The sequence below is a fragment of the Bos indicus x Bos taurus genome, chromosome 20 (assembly GCF_003369695.1).
Source record: "Bos indicus x Bos taurus breed Angus x Brahman F1 hybrid chromosome 20, Bos_hybrid_MaternalHap_v2.0, whole genome shotgun sequence".
Classification (NCBI taxonomy): Eukaryota; Metazoa; Chordata; class Mammalia; order Artiodactyla; family Bovidae; genus Bos; species Bos indicus x Bos taurus.
The window spans coordinates 54,970,880-54,988,048 of NC_040095.1; the positions used below are offsets into that span (position 1 = coordinate 54,970,880).

Below are 17,169 nucleotides of genomic sequence, written 5' to 3' on the forward strand. Positions count from 1 at the left end.
ATCAAGCTTCAGCCTACTCACAAAGAAGGCACCCAAGTCAGATAAGCTATCAAGTTTAACCCTTGCCTTCATCAGATAAGAAAACTATAAGAATGCCTTTTCGTGATACAGATGGTTAATGGTTATGAAACTGCTGGGAGAGGAAATAGTCCCAGTTCCAGTCTGTGCAGACATGCAACTCACGTGGTAGTCAGATTCTATTTTTAACTTTGACCCCTTAAATTCCCCCCTGTACTCCTTTCAGTGGTGTGAGTGCAGCTGTGAATGCCTCTGGATCATCCATCTGCCTGACCCTTTCTTCCTGTATGTAAGTTACTCACAATAAGCTTCACAATGGCACTTGATTGAGTTGCCCATTTCATTTATTGGTCTCAAAGTTCTTTATCAGTTTGAAGGATATTATTCAACAGCACTGCTTCCCAATATAGCATCACTGGGGTCTTTTCCACAGTGTTAAATCTTGTACTGCAAGATTACTCCAATGTCTATAAACTATCTCTAATCTAACTTAATATTCTGCATCCCTTTGAAAACACCTCAGGATTTCTTCCCATGTCCACTGTCCTAGATCTTACTGACACATATTAGAAATTCTGCAGCTCCTTGCATGGATTATATTTTTCTTCCCTTAGGAAGCTCAGCATCTTATCATTCATACTGTCTTGAGATCCAACTTCTGTTAATGGTCAGGATGACAGAAGAGAGGTGTGAACTTTGTCTTGAAAGAAACTTGCCTGATGTAAGTATTTTTCATAAACTTCAAACATGAAGGAAGGGCCAAGATTAGGGGGAGACAAGTGAGGTGCCTAGAAAAGCTTGGGGCCTGAGAAGACCCTGAATTTTCACAACCTTGAGAGTGAGAGCCCCTTCAAATGTTGCTCTCTGTGTGCTTCACTTGTCTCATCCCCGACCCAGTCCCGTGGGAGGAGAGGTACTATCTAATCAACGTGTGTGTGTTTCACTTCTGTAAGCCTAGTGGATTCAGTGGAAACTTATTGGATCAAGAATCTCAAGCTCATCTACCCAAATATCTCCATCTCAAGCTTCATGGACACATTCAATTCCTGTTAAGTCTCAGACTTTCGGGTAAGAGGAAGGTGGGGCTGATAGCTCAACCTTCTGTGAAGCTCTGCTATTTTATGATTAACTTTTGAGCCAAATCTTTCATTTTGTTTGTCCTCCAGCTGCAAGAAATTAAGGTTTCCTTAAATATTTCCAGAAAAACTTTCTGCTTTCAGTTTCTCTTGAAATGGTGATTTATCACCCACAGCCTGCCATTTTCTCTCGTTAATGATTCAGTGGTACTCGGCAAGAGTCACCAAATGCCATTGTTTATAAGCACAGTTTCTCTCATATTTCTCAAATTCCAGAAATATTGTATCAACAAATGAGATTCTTTCCATTTGCATACCATCTAAATTTACCATCAAAATATAGCTCAATGATTGTACTGCTTTAGTATGCCAGGTGCTATCCATATCCACTTACTATCAGCAACAGAGTACTCAGTGCCAACCAAAGGGTGAATAAAGCAGCTGGAAGGTTTCACTCTCTGTGTCCCCTCTTCATAGCAACTATTTTCGTTCAAGTTCCCCAGAAACAGAGAGTAAAGTGAATAATGTCATGCAAGAGTTATCCTAGAGTGCTCTTGGTAGATACACCATTTAAGAAAGGGAAGAAATTGAGATTGGACACAAGGAGACACTGATAGGCACAAATTGCTACTTGTAGGGATGAAACTTAAGCAAGGCAATTTCCTAAGGCGGAAGGTAATGTGCAGTGGGAAACAAGAGACGTGAACCATCAAAAGTGATACACCTAGCAGCGTCTGAGAACGACTGCACCGGTCATGAAGAAGGGATTGGGACAGGCCACTCCAGTTTCCACGAAAGAACAGTCAAAGTAGTGGAAGTACACTTTTAGAATAAAAATAATCCTTTTATTAAAGATGACACAAAATCCAGAATGGAGGAAAGTGAAAGTCGCTCAGTTGTATCCGGTTCTTTGCAACTCCATGGAGTATACAGTCTATGGAATTCTCTAGGCCAAAATACTGGAGTGGGTAGCCTTTCCCTTCTCCAGGGGATCTCCCCAACCCAAGGATCGAACCCAGGTCTCCCACATCGTGGGAGGATCATTTACCAACTGAGCCACAAGGAAGCCCAAGAATATTGGAGTGGGTGGGTAGCCTATCTGTTCTCCAGCAGATCTTCCCAGCCCAGAATCAAACTGAGTATCCTGCATTGCAGGCGGATTCTTTACCAACTGAGCTAATCCAGAATGGAGAACAACAAAATCACACTTTAAATGTTTTTATGTCTTCTGGATAAAAGGAGGGCTTATATTCAAAGGCAACTGCTGAAAACCTCTATGCATTTTGAAACAAAAAGATATGGGCAATAGGAAAGCATGTTCAAGCACCAAGTGACACCGTTTTTGGCCTCACAAGATGAGTTTGGGTACAAGGTGGTGGTTGTATTTGTAGCTTTGAGTAGATAGATTCTGAACTTGGAAATTATTTTAAATGATCATGGCACACTGTGTTCTCACCTATTAAAATACATGCAAGAAATGTGAAGCAACAACTCAGTGGTGGTCTTCCTCTAATGTGACAAGTTTGCATGTTAGATGGATAGTTGGATAGATAGATAGTATGGTACTGGTAATGGTTTAGTCCCCAAGTCATATCTAACTCTTGCGATCCCATGGACTGTAGGCTGCCAGACTCCTCTGTCTGGGGGATTTCCCAGGCAAGAATACTGGACGGGTTGCCATTTCCTTCTCTAGGGGATCTTCCCAACCCAGGAAGTGAACCCTCATCACCTGCATTGCAGGCTGCTGCTACTGCTGCTAAGTCACTTCAGTTGTGTCTGACTCTGTGCGACCCCATAGACAGAAGCCCACCAGGCTCTCCCATCCCTGGGATTCGCCAGGCAAGAACACTGGAGTGGGTTGCCATTTCCTTCTCCAATGCATGAAAGTGAAAAGTGAAAGTGAAGTCGCTCAGTAGTGTCCAACTCTCAGTGACCCCATGGACTGCAGTCCACCAGGCTCCTATATCCATGGGATTTTCCAGGCAAGAGTACTGGAGTGGGGTGCCATTGCCTTCATTGAAGGCAGATTCATTACCTCTAACTAATTTCTAGTTTTGCTGAAACATTTCTTTCAATATACAAGAGAGATTGCACTAAGCACATAAGGTGACAGTTTGTTCTGTCTATGATTACACTTCTGTCAGAATAGAGATCACTTTGTGAGAATAGAGATCATCAGATCAGATCAGATCAGATCAGTCACTCAGTCGTGTCCGACTCTTTGCGATCCCATGAATCGCAGCACACCAGGCCTCCCTGTCCATCACCAACTCCCGGAGTTCACTCAGACTCACGTCCATCGAGTCAGTGATGCCATCCAGCCATCTCATCCTCTGTCGTCCCCTTCTCCTCCCGTCCCCAATCCCTCCCAGCATCAGAGTCTTTTCCAATGAGTCAACTCTTCTCATGAGGTGGCCAAAGTACTGGAGTTTCAGCTTTAGCATCATTCCTTCCAAAGAAATCCCAGGGCTCATCTCCTTCAGAATGGACTGGTTGGATCTCCTTGCAGTCCAAGGGACTCTCAAGAATCTTCTCCAACACCACAGTTCAAAAGCATCAATTCTTCTGTGCTCAGCCTTCTTCACAGTCCAACTCTCACATCCATACATGACCACTGGAAAAACCATAGCCTTGACTAGACGGACATTTGTTGGCAAAGTAATGTCTCTGCTTTTGAATAAGCCATCTAGGTTGGTCATAACTTTCCTTCTAAGGAGTAAGCGTCTTTTAATTTCATGGCTGCAATCACCATCTGCAGTGATTTTGGAGCCCAGAAAAATAAAGTCTGACACTGTTTCCACTGCTTTCCCATCTATTTCCCATGAAGTGATGGGACCGGATGCTATGATATTCGTTTTCTGAATGTTGAGCTTTAAGCCAACTTTTTCACTCTCCACTTTCACCTTCATCAAGAGGCTTTTGAGTTCCTCTTCACTTTCTGCCATAAGGGTGGTGTCATCTGCATATCTGAAGTTATTGATATTTCTCCCGGCAATCTTGATTCCAGCTTGTGTTTCTTCCAGTCCAGCGTTTCTCATGATGTACTCTGCATATAAGTTAAATAAACAGGGTGAAAATAGAGGTCATAGTATTGGATAAAGTTAAAGCATCCTGTCTTGAGTTTTCCACCCCCAAATCCAAGGATCACTATCACCATTATATCAAACTTTTAAAAAAGATAGATCATAGTTACTTAAAATGATATGTTGCCCATGATTAACAACAACAACAAAAATCTTTGGGTTCCTTGATTTTTTGGAAGCCTCTTTTAACCACTTATTTATGAGAAAGAATGCTTAAATAATCCTAGTGCTAAAGTTGGAACTCTTGTCTGTGAAATCCATCCCGCACCCAGATTAAAAGGAGTAACATCAAACTGAATGCTGATATACAGTTCCTGGGCTTCCCTGGTGGCTCAGAAGGTAAAGAATCCACCTGCACTACAGGAGACCAGGAGTCAATCCCTGGGTTGGGAAGAGTATGACTACCCACTCCAGTATTCTTTGCTGGAGAATCCCCATGGACAGAGAAGTCTGACAGGCACAGTCCATGGGGTCACAAAGAATTGGACACGACTGATCGACTAACACTTTCACTTCACATACAGTTCCTAGCATGTATGAAGGGATTAATACATAGAGGAAGCCCTTCCTAATAAATATTTGCTGTCTCAGTGATGTGTTGACTAATGGGTAGTTCCTGCCAGTTATTCCAAATTAGGATGAAAACTTCTGAGGCTCAATCACAACCCATCTTTTCCTGAATTGAAAATCAATAAAAGCAAATTGGAAAGAGGCATCCTATGGGGACCTCAGCTTTCCTGAGAGACTGATGACTTAGGGGTGCAGCTTCAACCAATGCCCAGATCCCTTCCTGAGACTCCACCCTTGGTTTGGATTCATGCTCTTCTGAGTTTCAAGGAAGAGAGGCCTCACTCTTATCACCTGATAGCAGCAGGGTAGACCCATTCTGGAGGGAGGAAAACACAAGGGAGGGAAACCACAGGTAATGTGGGCTCAGCACACATCACACCTTCTTCTTGCTGAAAAGGAACTGTACCAATAAAATACTGGACACCTACCAGCATGACAATCAAATTAATGATTTGATTTCCTTACAGGGAAGAAGAAAGTATATATAAATTTAAAATGGCAAAATGTTAGTCTTGAGTCTCCTCCTGAAAGAGAATAGTTTGTTCATGAAAACAAAAAGAGAGTCATTAAGGTTTTTGTTTAAAAATTGTTTAGAAAATGGGGCTGGTCTTTGCATCTGATATTGAAACATGATGTCTCTGAACAGCCATGCAGTAGTATTTCAGAGGTATCCCAATATAGATAATAAATAGCAAGTGGAAGAGAGATAAAATTTAAAACAGGAAAACTAAAGATCTGTGGAATTCTAACTGCTATATTATCTGTGTATTTTTAACATGAATGGTATTTTTAAAAATACTTCCAAGAAAATAACTGATCCACATTTAACATTAACTGAAAGTTGAAGGTGCATACTTAAATACTATCCTGTTGGGAAAACAACAATTTATTAAAAAGCCCAACTTACAGAGCTCATGATAGCAAATTATATTCTTGACACATTGTAAGTTAGAAAATTCCATAGCTTATTGAAAAAAAAGTAACAATATATTTGAATGGACAGATATAAGAGTAAAACTATGAATCATGGTGTGAATTAGATAAAAATTGAATAATTTTAAATAATAAAATACTTGTTTCAAGTGCTCTTTAAAAATCAAATATTTCATGATAAAAATAACTTGGAAGCTACTTTACAGATGTAGTTAAGTGAGTTTTAGCCAAATTTACAATGGGACACTAGAAGGAAAAGATATCAACAAGGACCGAATGTGGGGGGGAAAAAAGTGCATTGCTCTTGAGGAGGTCAGCATTTCAATGTGATTTTGGAAGACAAGTTAAAGAAAGTATCATAATTCCCGAGGCAGAAAGATCAAATTTACTCCCCAAAATGAAAGACAAGGTGGATTGTGACAGTTAAGTTGATTCTAACTTAGGACATCCATCCTCTAAATAATTTTCATCTGTAGCTATGCAGACAATTGGCTCCTTATTTATTAAATGTTGGTTTACTAAATTAGAATTCCAAATGGAAAATGCAGCCTTGAGACAGAAACACTCATTCATTGCTGGTAGGAATATAAGGGAGGCACAACCACCTAGGAACAGTTTGGCACTTTCTTACAAAGCTAAGCATATCCGCACCACACTCTCCAGCAATCACACCACCAGGTAGTTATCCAAATGAGTTAAAAACTTATGTCTACACAGAAACTTGCGCACGTATGTTTATAACAGCTTTATTCATAATTGCCCTAAAGTGAAAGCAACCAACATGTCCTTTGGTAGGTGAATGGATAAACTGCGGCAAACACATACAATGGAACACTATTCAGCTATAAAAATAAATGACCTACCAAGTCATGAAAATACATGAATAACCTTAAATATATATTTGAAATGAAAAAAGTCAGTCTGTAAAGTCGATGCAGAATATGGTTCTAACTATATGACATTCTCAAATAGGCAACAACTAAGAATTCAGTAAAAAGGTCAGTAAAAAGGTTTGGGAATTTGGGGGAAGGAAGGAAGAGATAAGTAGGAGGAGCACAAGATTTTTAAGGCAATGAAACTATTCTGTACTATATTGTAATAATGGATACATGTCATTGTATGTTTGACAAAACCCATAGAATGAACACCACAAAGAGTGAACCCTAATGTCAACTATGTGCTCCTGCTCAGTCGCTCAGTCATATCCAACAACTTTTTGTGACTCTATGGACTGTAGCCCACCAGGCTCCTCCATCCATGGGATTTCCCAGCAAGAATACTTCAGTGGGTTTCCATGACCTCCTCGAGGGGATCTTCCTGACTCAGGGATTGAACCCACCTCTGCTGCACTGAAGGCAGATTCTTTACCACTGAGTCACTGGTTCTCCAATGTTAACTATCAGATCAGATCAGTTGCTCAGTCGTGTCTGACTCTTTGCGACCCCATGAATCGCAGCACACCAGGCCTCCCTGTCCATCACCAACTCCCGGAGTTCACTCAGACTCACGTCCATCGAGTCAGTGATGCCATCCAGCCATCTCATCCTCTGTCGTCCCCTTCTCCTCCTGCCCCCAATCCCTCTCAGCATCAGAGTCTTTTCCAATGAGTCAACTCTTCTCATGAGGTGGCCAAAGTACTGGAGTTTCAGCTTTAGCATCATTCCTTCCAAAGAAATCCCAGGGCTCATCTCCTTCAGAATGGACTTGTTGGATCTCCTTGCAGTCCAAAGGACTCTCAAGAGTCTTCTCCAACACTACAGTTCAAAAGCATCAATTCTTCTGTGCTCAGCCTTCTTCACAGTCCAACTCTCACATCCATACATGACCATAGGGAAAGCCATAGCCTTGACTAGACAAACCTTTGTTGGTAAAGTAATGTCTCTGCTTTTGAATATGCTATCTAGGTTGGTCATAACCTTCCTTCCAAGGAGTAAGCGTCTTTTAATTTCATGGCTGCAGTCACCATCTGCAGTGATTTTGGAGCCCAGAAAAATAAAGTCTGACACTTTTCCACTGTTTCCCCATCTATTTCCCATGAAGTGGTGGGACCGGATGCCATGATCTTTGTTTTCTGAATGTCGAGCTATAAGCCAACTTTTTCAGTCTCCTCTTTCACTTTCATCAAGAGGCTTTTGAGTTCCTCTTCACTTTCTGCCATAAGGGTGGTGTCATCTGCATATCTGAGGTTATTGATATTTCTCCCAGCAATCTTGATTCCAGCTTGTGTTTCTTCCAGTCCAGCGTTTCTCATGATGTATTCTGCATATATGTTAAATAAACAGGGTGACAATATACAGCCTTGACAAACTCCTTTTCCTATTTGGAACCAGTCTGTTGTTCCATGTCCAGTTCTAACTGTTGCTTCCTGACCTGCATACAGATTTCTCAAGAGGCAGATCAGGTGGGCTGGTATTCCCATCTCTTGAAGAATTTTCCAGAGTTTATTGTGATCCACACAGTCAAAGGCTTTGGCATAGTCAATAAAGCAGAAATAGATGCTTCTGTGGACCTCTCTTGCTTCTTCCATGATCCAGCGGATGTTTGCAATTTGATCTCTGGTTCCTCTGCCTTTTCTAAAACCAGCTTGAATATCAAGAAGTTCACAGTTCACATATTGCTGAAGCCTGGCTTGGAGAATTTTGAGCATTACTTTACTAGCATGTGAGATGAGTGCAATTGTGCGGTAGTTTGAGCATTCTTTGGCATTGCCTTTCTTTCGGATTGGAATGAAAACTGACCTTTTCCAGTCCTGTGGCCATTGCTGAGTTTTCCAAATTTGCAGGCATATTGAGTGCAGCACTTTTACGGCATCATCTTTCAGGATTTGGAATAGTTCAACTGGAATTCCATCACCTCCACTAGCTTTGTTCGTAGTGATGCTTTCTAAGGCCCACTTGACTTCACATTCTAGGATGTCTGGCTCTAGGTCAGTGATCACATCATTGTGATTATCTGCATCGTGAAGATCTTTTTTGTACAGTTCTTCTGTGTATTCTTGCCATCTCTTCTAAATATCTTCTGCTCCTGTTAGGTCCATACCATTTCTGTCCTTTATCGAGTCCATCTTTGCATGAAATGTTCTTTTGGTATCTCTGATTTTCTTGAAGAGATCCCTAGTCTTTCCCATTCTGTTGTTTTCCTCTATGTCTTTGCATTGATCACTGAAGAAGCCTTTCTTATCTCTTCTAGCTATTCTTTGGAATTCTGCATTCAGATGTTTATATCTTTCCTTTTCTCCTTTGCTTTTCACTTGTCTTCTTTTCACAGCTATTTGTAAGACCTCCCCAGACAGCCATTTTGCTTTTCTAATGTTAACTGTGGACTATAGTTAATAATAAACTATCAATATTGGCTCATCAATTGTAACAAATGTGTTTCACTAATGGAGGATGTTAGTAATACAAAAAAATGTGTGTGGCAGAGAGTGAGGGAAGTCTCTGTACAATTCTATTTCTATTCCGTACTGAACACTAGTCAAAAGAATAAAAATATATTTTCAAAAAAAGTGAACGTATTTCATGACAGTGCTTTCTCTGATCAAAGAATCAGCAATAACCTTTCACATGTCTTACACATACTACCAAGAACTTCCAGATGTTCAAGTTGGATATAAAAACGGCAAAGGAACCAGATACCAAGTTGCCAACATCCGTTGGATTATTGAAAAAGCACAACAAACTGTGGAAAATTCTTAAAGAGTTGGGAATACCAGACACCAGACCACCTTTCTTGCCTCCTGAGAAATCTGTATGCAGGAAAAGAAGCAGCAGTTAGAACTGAACATGGAACAATGGACTGGTTCCAAATTGGAAAAGGAGTAAGTCAAGGCTGTATATGGTCACCCTGCTTATTTAACTTCTATGCAGAGTACATCATGTGAAATGACAGGCTGGATGAAGCACAAGCTGGAATCAAAATTGCAGGGAGAAATATCAATAACCTCAGATATGCAGATGACACTACTCTTATGGCTGAAAGCGCAGAATTAAAGAGCCTCTTGATGAAAGTGAAAGAGGAGAGTGAAAAATCTGGCTTAAAACTCAACATTCAAAAAACTAAAATCATGGCATGTGGTCCCATCACTCCATGACAAATAGATGGGGAAACAATGGAAGTGGTGACAGACTTTATTTTGGGGGGCTCCAAAATCACTGCAGATGGTGACTGCAGCCATGAAATTAAAAAGTGATTGTTCCTTGGGAGAAAAGCTATGATCAACCTAGACAGCATATTCAAAAGCAGAGACATTACTTTGCCAACAAATGTCCATCTAGCCAAAGCTATGGTTTTTCCAGTAGTCATGTATGGATATGCGAGTTGGACCATACAGAAAGCTGAATGCTAAAGAATTGATGTTTTTGAACTGTGGTGTTGGAGAAGACTCTTGCAAGTCCTTTGGACTGCAAGGAGTGAAACCAGTCAATCCTAAAGGAAATCAGTTCTGAAAATTCTGAATATTCATTGGAAGGAGTGATGCTGGAGCTGAAGCTCCAAAACTTTTGCCACCTGATGTAAAGAACTTACTCATCAGAAAAGACCCTGATGCTAGGAAAGACTGAAGGCAGGAGGAGAAGGGGACGACAGAAGAAAAAATGGTTGGATTGCATCACCAACTCAGCAAAGTAATGTCTCATCATGGACTCTATGGAGATGGTTTGAGCAACTCCGGGAGCTGGTGATGGACAGGGAAGCCTGGCATACTGCAGTCCTTGGGGTTGCAAAGAGTCGGACATGACTGAGCGACTGAACTGACTGATCTTGTTCAAACATTATCAGTTTATTAAATTCAAGTTATGTTTCTTGCTTTCACATGGATAAGCATAAATAAAACAAGAATATTAAGGTGTGCAATGAGAAAACAATCTGTTATTTGTCTCCAGTGAAAAGCTATACAGAGTGAAGTAAGCCAGAAAGAAAAACACCAATACAGTATACTAATGCATATATATGGAATTTAGAAAGATGGTAATAGTAACCCTGTATACGAGACAGAAAAAGAGACACTGATGTATAGAACAGTCTTTTGGACTCTGTGGGAGAGGGAGAGGGTGGGATGATTTGGGAGAATGGCATTGAAACATGTATAATATCATACATGAAATGAGTCGCCAGTCCAGGTTCAATGCATGATACTGTATGCTTGGGGCTGGTGCACTGGGATGACCCAGAGGGATGGTACGGGGAGGGAGGTGGGAGGAGGGTTCAGGATGGGGAACACATGTATACCTGTGGTGGATTCATGTTGATATATGGCAAAACCAATACAATATTGTAAAGTTAAAAATAGAACAAAAGCTTTTAGTTGCTGTCTGTGAAGATAAAGGAGATATCCTGTGCTGTTCTTGAGTAACATTTTAATTCAGCAGATAAAATATGTACAGTGGTCATTTGGGAAGCTCAGTATAGCTATTATATGAAGTACTTTGCAGAGGGCATGGGACAATTTACATATGGGAGCTGTGATTGCAGTAGGCATCCCAATGCTTTTCCTCAAAGATTCACAATTGTGAAAATCAAAGTGAAGGGAAGGTGACTTCTTCCCTGAAGGCCTGTGAAAAGGAGGGCAAGGAGGCCTCTGGAACAATGTCCACAGCATGGTCCAAAAGTATGGTAGTCTGGAATGAATCCCAGCATTCAACAAGAAGGCAATAAGGGAGGCAGAGATCCCAGTTCATGATGTGCTTGATGCTGGAACTGGGCCTTTTATAACCTTGGAATTGCTTCTGTGTGGGACTTAAAAAGCTAATTAATAAAACTGTCATATCTCATTATCAAGCCAACTAGGGCATCGATTCCTATAAACTAAATATTACATGGTGATTGTTCTCAGTTGATCCACCCCCACAGCTGGAAGACAGAACAGCTAAACAATGGTCTTTCCTCACCGTAGCCAGAATCCCTGTCCCCAAAGCCCATCAGGAGACGGATGTTCAACAAACACTGTCAAGACCTGCTACTAAGTGTGGTTTGCTGAAATACAGGCACTGACCTTGAGAGCGCTCACCAATTTAGCATGAAGTTCATTTTTCTTTGGGACACCAAACTGAAAAATTAATACCTCTGGAAAAGGACTGGGAATGTAGCAGTGTTTTTCACGGAAACCACAGTATTGTCTAGAATACGAAGTTCATCTAAAGCTTCAAATCGAAGTTCACTGAGAACTACTACTCAGCAAATAATATCCCCCAGGTGTCATGGGAGTAGGACCCAACTGGACTGGACTCCACCCCTCTTCAAAGGCTAGAAGCCAAAGATCCGAGCCTTTAAGAGGAGGACACTTGGGGCTTTGAAAGTCTTCTCAATGGACTGTTGAGTCCCACAGCTGGTAGAAACTCAAGAATTGACCTGGATTGGATCAGATAATGTTATTACCCACCAACACACTCTTAAAAAAAAAAAAAAAAAGATGACAGTCATGTACCTGAATGGAAATATGTTCAGGGAATAGAACTGGCACAAATTTAAGACAAAAATCCATGTATCAAACTAATTTTCTATTTTTGATCACTAATTATGCAGAATATTAAATCAGGGACAGTATTTTAAGTATGTTTTAGTTTAAAATTTTCTATTATCTATGATTACCTCTTTTCCTCAGTCCATACAGAAGACAAATATACCCAGATAGATTGAATAAATTCAAGATGCCTCCAAAATTTAGATCCAGGTTAAAATACATATATGAATGCCAGTAACGAAGAAATGAGATCAGAAGTCCTGTGTCAGAGAGTTCTCTGGTGGTCTAGTTTAGAATTAATCACTTTTTCTGCTGTGGCACAGGTTTAGTCCATAGTTGGGGAACTGAGATACAGTAAGCTGCATGGTGCAGGCAAAAAAAAAAAAGTCCTTGGTGACCTGAAGGCACAAAGCAAAAATGTGGAGACAAATGCCTGTGAACAAAGCTTGATGCAGACACCTGTGCTGAGAAGTGCTCCAAAGAAATGAAGTTGATTAAAGTAAATTTTTAATATTTCACTTTCACTCTAAAGACAATTAGCCACATTCATCCACAATTATTCATGGGACTCCAAAACAATTAAAAATCATAAGCTATAGGCTCTCATTAGCATGCTATTTAAAATAATCTAAATAAAGACAGGATGGTACTGTAAAAGGTGAAAGATAAACATCTATATAAACCTAATTTTTCACTTGTGACCACTCACGTCCCCATCTGAACAGCCCCTAAGGCTGCCAGCAGCGTCACACTAGGCATTAACACCACAGGTCTTCTTTAACTTTAAACCAGGACATCAATGGATCCGGGTGTTTGGGAAAGCAGGGGTGCTTACAAATCTATTCATTTGGGTCCTAGAGATAGAACAAAGCAGAACTATGCCTGGCTAGCTGGGAAAACTTAAGCATGATACTAATTCTCTCTGTGCTTCAGGTTCCTCATCTATTAAATGAAAGGATTGAATTGGATAATGATTTGTAAGATAATTTCCAGTTTTAGCATTCTATATTTTGAATATAATTCATGCCTTTGATTCTGCCAGGAGCCAATTTTTTTTTTTTTAACTTTAAAATGAAGCCAGATTTATCGTTCCTCTCTTTCCCACTCTGCTCCCAAAGCACTTTGTTTTTCTTTGTGGGCTGAGCTACTAAGGAGATACAGCATAAGCCCAATTTGGTTTTGGAGATAATTACTCATATTTTCCGATTCAAATCTCATATTTCAATATTTTAAAAGTATTGAGAAACAACATTCCAGATACTAATGGAAAGCTGAGAGACTGTGGACACAGAAATTTAAAGGATTACAAAGAAAATGTTATTTAACCTATTTTAGAGAAAACAATTCTGTTATATATTTAGATTCAAAGACGTCATATATTACCCCAAAATGTGAATGTTAGTCATGATTATTATTTAATGGACATAAAGAAAACATAAATTATGTTGAAGTCCAATGCTTACTCTAATATAAAACACAAAAAGCTGTCACCAAAAAAAAAGAAGAATATTCAAATATTCAGATTGTTATTAACTACACATTAAATATCTGGGATTTTTCAGTATAAAATATGTTTATCTAATTTTGAGCAATTGATTAATTAAGAATTAGAGTATAGTGTTCCTTCTGATAGATTCAGTGATTAGCAGAACTAAAACCCCTCTCTGAGCTCGATTCAACAATGAAGAACACAATTTTTATTTTAATCCTCAATAAAAAAATTTGCTATCTATCACTTGGGGTCTTGTTTCCATAGAGAATATGATGCAATTTCCATATAACTACTTCTTCAAGATACCCAGATCAAGTTTGCTTTCCCTAGTTTACATATGTGTGTTTTACCTTGGTTTGGAAAGATTTCAAACCTTGGGCCAGGTTCTGTCGTCATGATTTAGAGATGAGTTGTTAACTAAAACTTAATATTGCTGCTTATAAAACATAATTTATAAAACCTCATGAATTTATTAAACTATGCACCCATATACTGGATTGAATAGTATCCCTCCAAAATTCATGTGACCCAGAACCTCAGAATGTGACCTTATTTGGAAATAGTGTCTTTGCAGATGTAATAAATTAAGCTGAGGCCATACTGGGGACTTCCCTGGTGTCCAGTCATTGAGACTTCGCCTTCCAGTGCAGGGGCTGAGGGTTGCGTCCCTGGCAGGGGCAGGAAGATCCCACAGCCTCACAGCCAAAACACCAGAACATAAACAACAGAAGAAATATTGTAACAAATTCAATACAGACTTAAAATAATGGTCCACATCAAAAAAAAAAAAAAAATCTTAAGAAAAAAAATGAGATCCTACTGGATTAGAAGGGACCCTAAATCTAATACAACTGCTGTTCTCATAAGAAGACGAGACTTTGGACCGAGAAACAGACACAGAAGGAAGACAGCCACGTGAAGACACAGGCCGTGATGCAGCTGCAAGCCGTGAATGCCAAGGATTGCTGGCAACCCGCAGAAGCCAGGAAAAGCCAAGAAAAAATGTCTCCCCTACAGCCTTCTGGAAGAGCATGGGCCTGCCCACACCTTGATTTTGGATTTCTAACCTCCAGAATTGTGAGTGAGCAATTTTCTCTTGTTTTAACCCCTACAGTTTTTAGCAATTTTTAAAAGCAGTCCCAGGAAACCAATATACCTCCCCAACCAGTAAATTAGCAAATTCCCGATTATCCAATTGAGAATAATTTTCTCTACTTAAAAACTTATAAACTCTTCACAAAGAAAGCAATACACAAAACAAATCAAATATAAAACATATATGAAGCAAAACTGATATGGACAAAAAATATAAAGTGAATACAAAAGAAATCACCTCCAAGATGTACATGAAAATAGAATATTGCCTGCATTGTGCAAATTTCTCAAAAGTTTCTTCGAAGTCACTCCTCTTTCCTCTCCATGTATAACCACTTTCCAGAGTCTGATTTCAATAATTTCTTTGGTATTCTTGTGGCATTCTTAGTATGGTCCCTATGAAGCATGCTTTTGTTTTGACTTCTTTTTGACATCATATAATTGAAATTATGACATATATGCATACATAAATATGATATTTTTGTTTGTATGCTGCTGCTGCTAAGTCTCTTCAGTCGTGTCTGACTCTGTGCGACCCCATAGACGACAGCCCACCAGGCTCCTCCATCCATGGGATTTTCCAGGCAAGAGTACTGGAGTGGGGTGCCATTGCCTTCTCCTTTGTTTGTATTGTTGGGTTCAATCCCTGGGTCAGAAAGATCCCCTGGAGAAGGAAATGGCTACCCACTCCAGTATCCTTCCCTGGAGAAGTTCATGAACAGAGGAGCTTGGTGGTTTACAGTCCATGGGGTCGAAAAGAGCGGCTGAGTGGCTAACACTTTCAACTTTCAACACTGTAGTTCTTATCTGTTCTACTGTTGATGAACGCTTGGTTTGTTTCCAGAGTAGAGCTATTCTGGGTAATACTTCAGTTGAACTTTCTTGTAATTATATCCTTATAATTTGCTGTTGTTCAGTCACTAAGTGGTGTCTGAATCTTTATGACCCCGTGAGCTCTAATCCTCCAGGCTCCTCGGTCCATGCGATTTCCCAGGCAAGAATACTAAAGTAGTTGTCATTGCCTTTTCCAGGGATCTTCCCAATCCGAGGATCAAACCTGCATCTTCTGCATTGGCAGGCAGATTCTTTACCACTCCGCCACTTGGGAAGCCCGTATCTTCATATATGTAGTAGCAATATTCTACTCCCTACTGTTATACCTAAAGCTGAACTGCTTAGAGTGTGTTCAAAACTTCATTTGTCAATACTCATACCAATTTCATTTCTACAACAGTGGATACATTTCTATTGCTGCACAACCTTTCAGACACTTCATATTCCAAGTTAATTTTGTCCAATCTAGTACTTATATAATGATATTTCCTATCATTTAATGATAATGGCTTTCATTTTTATCACTGTGATTATTAATTATAAAATAGTAACCATGTATATCATTTCATTTCTTTTTGAACTTTTTTGTTTATAATTTGCCTATGCAAGATTTTTGCTCATGTTTTTCTATCGCGTTGTCTGTGTTGCCCTTAATAACACTAGAGTTATCCCAGTGCACCAGCCCCAAGCTTCCTGTGGCAGATGCATGTTGAGGTATGGCAAAACCAATACAATATTGTAAAGTAAAAAATAAATAAATAAGTAAATTAATTAATTAAAAAAAATAACACTAGAGTTGTTTCCATAGTCTAAATGTTTGTTCTTTGTCAATTATGCATACAGTAACTACCCTCTCCCACAATATCATCACCCCATGTATATTGTGGTGCCAAGCATCCGGACAGGCAGCCAAGGAGACAATGAGAGCTGACACACAATTTGTGCTTCACTTACAGAATCATGTTCTTTATCTGGCTATAGCATTCGAGAAAGCTATTTTTTCTAATATAGAGTTCCCTTACCTTGTGGCTTCTCCTTTCTCCCTTAGGTGCTTTAATGAACAAAGGTGCTTAATATAACATAGCAAATTTTATCAGTATTTTTCTGTATCTCTCTCTCTCTTGAGTCACTAAGTCATGTCCAATCCTTGCAACCCCATGGACTGTGGCCTTCCAGGCTTCCCTGTCCATGGGATTCTCCAGGCAAGAATATTGGAATGGGTTGCCATTTCCTGCTCCAGGGGAATCTTCCCAACCCAGGAATTGAACCTGGGTCTCCTGCATTGCAGGCAAATTCTTTACCAACTGAACTATGAGGGAAGCCCTCTTTCTGTATGTTTCAGTAGAGTCGCTCAGTCATGTCCGACTCTTTGCAACCCCATGAATCACAGCACGCCAGGCCTCCCTGTCCATTACCAACTCCCGGAGTTCACTCAGACTCACGTCCATCGCGTCAGTGATGCCATCCAGCTATCTCATCCTTTGTCGTCCCCTTCTCTTCCTGCCCCCAAACCCTCCCAGCATCAGGGTCTTTTCCAATGAGTCAGCTCTTCACATGAGGTGGCCAAAGTATTGGAGTTTCAGCTTTAGCATCAGTCCTTCCAATGAACAC

The 17,169-nt window shown here is 40.0% G+C and overlaps 1 pseudogene; it reads left to right on the forward strand.

Moving 5' to 3' along the window:
* Nucleotides 1–691: 691 nt before the first annotated feature.
* Nucleotides 692–17,169, forward strand: part of LOC113879044 — a 46,690-nt pseudogene continuing 30,212 nt past the window's right edge.